Here is a 2,315-nt window from a genome sequence, read left to right on the forward strand (position 1 = left end):
GAATTTAGAAATTCCAGTTGTTAGTAAAAAGGAATATGGTAGGCTAGATCATGCAACAACTGGGGGTGTTTACGTCGTCAAATGCAAGGCGTGTAAATAAACTTATGTAGGCCAGACTGGTAAAATTGCAATGGAGAGGCGTGATTGGCACCGTCATTCATTACGCAGGGATGACTACAAAAATGCGATCGCTAAACATTGTCACGAAAATGATCGCCCGATAGATCTTGAAAATTCCGTTATTTGATACCTTCTGCTGATTATGCCACACGGAACGGTCAATGAATCTGTCTTAATTGCTAATACTAAGGCCTTTGATATGTCCGCAGGCAATTCTATAACCCATCCTAGCATTAACCAAATCATTACGAGAGAACTGACAGAACAAGAAAACATAGAAATAGTTGTTCAAGACACACTCAAGCTACCCAGATCAACCCCCGCCACGTGACCCCCTTGATCACTCTTACAACGGTTACGACCAGACATAGCAGACAGTACTTAGTCTTTAAAGATTGGTGTTGGACGGCGGGACTCAGGTGTGATGTTGAGATTTGAATAACTTTGTTAAATACTGACACCTGATGAGGTGGATTGTCTCCACGATACATGTCGTGCCACATGAATAGAAAAATTACGTTAAATAAAATTGTATGAACTCCTACTGTGGTGCAATTTCACCTTCCTATATGTATATATATATATATATATATATATATATATATATATATATATATATATATATATATATATTCTTTCATACTATTCGCCATTTCCCGAGTTAGCGAGGTAGCGTTAAGAACAGAGGACTGGGCCTTTGAGGGAATATCCTCATCTGGCCCCCTTCTCTGTTCCTTCTTTTGGAAAATCAAAAAAAAAAAAAGAAAAAAACGAGAGGGGAGGATTTCCAGCCACCCGCTCCCTTCCCTTTAGTCGCCTTCTACGACACGCAGGGAATACGTGGGAAGTATTCTTTCTCCCCTATCCCCAGGGATATATAGATATATATATCCCTGGGGATAGGGGAGAAAGAATACTTCCCACGTATTCCCTGTGTGTCGTAGAAGGCGACTAAAAGGGGAGGGAGATGGGGGTGGAAATCCTCCCTTCTCGCTTTCAGTTTTCCAAGAGATGAAATTGAGAAGGGGGCCAAGTGAGGGTATTCCCTCTAAGGCTCAGTCCTCTGTTTCTTATCGCTACCTCGCTTACGCGAGAAACGGCGAGTATGTATGAAAAATGTATATATATATATATATATATATATATATATATATATATATATATATATATATATATATATATATATATATTTCGTATGGTTGCGAGGCGTGGGCTATGGATAGAGTTGTGCGCAGGAGGATGGATGTGCTGGAAATGAGATGTTTGAGGACAACGTGTGGTGTGAGGTGGTTTGATCGAGTAAGTAACGTAAGGGTAAGAGAGATGTGTGGAAATAAAAAGAGCGTGGTTGAGAGAGCAGAAGAGGGTGTTCTGAAATGGTTTGGGCACATGGAGAGAATGAGTGAGGAAAGATTGACCAAGAGGATATATGTGTCGGAGGTGGAGGGAACGAGGAGAAGAGGGAGACCAAATTGGAGGTGGAAGGATGGAGTGAAAAAGATTTTGTGTGATCGGGGCCTGAACATGCAGGAGGGTGAAAGGAGGGCAAGGAATAGAGTGAATTGGAGCGATGTGGTATACCGGGGTTGACGTGCTGGATTGAATCAAGGCATGTGAAGCGTCTGGGGTAAACCATGGAAAGCTGTGTAGGTATGTATATTTGCGTGTGTGGACGTATGTATATACATGTGTATAGGGGTGGGTTGGGCCATATATATATATATATATATATATATATATATATATATATATATATATATATATATATATACGAATAAAGTGTATATGGACGCGCACCTTCATAGAACATACAAAGCTCCAACAGCCAGGATCGAACCTGGGACCCCTTGTGCAAGAGGCAGGCATGCTAATCATTCTTCTATTGATCTAAGGGTGGTATTTGCGTCTTATAAAACCATACGTAACTTGGTGAAATACCAGAACAAATTCTATTATCCATACGTTCATCGATAGTATAAAAGTATACATGTAGCGCTTGTGGTGTAGCTTGCATTGGAAAGACCCTTAGTCATCTTCTCACGCGAGTCAGTGACTATACGACTAGAGACCTCTTATGACGAAGCTAAGGGACTGTATAAAAGGAAACAACTATTCGAAATACTAAGTACTCGAATACCCTTCGTCTCACAATGGTGAGCAACGGGGTCTATCGGTTGTTTCCGAACAGAACACAT

The sequence above is a fragment of the Panulirus ornatus genome, chromosome 20 (assembly GCF_036320965.1).
Source record: "Panulirus ornatus isolate Po-2019 chromosome 20, ASM3632096v1, whole genome shotgun sequence".
Lineage (NCBI taxonomy): Eukaryota > Metazoa > Arthropoda > Malacostraca > Decapoda > Palinuridae > Panulirus > Panulirus ornatus.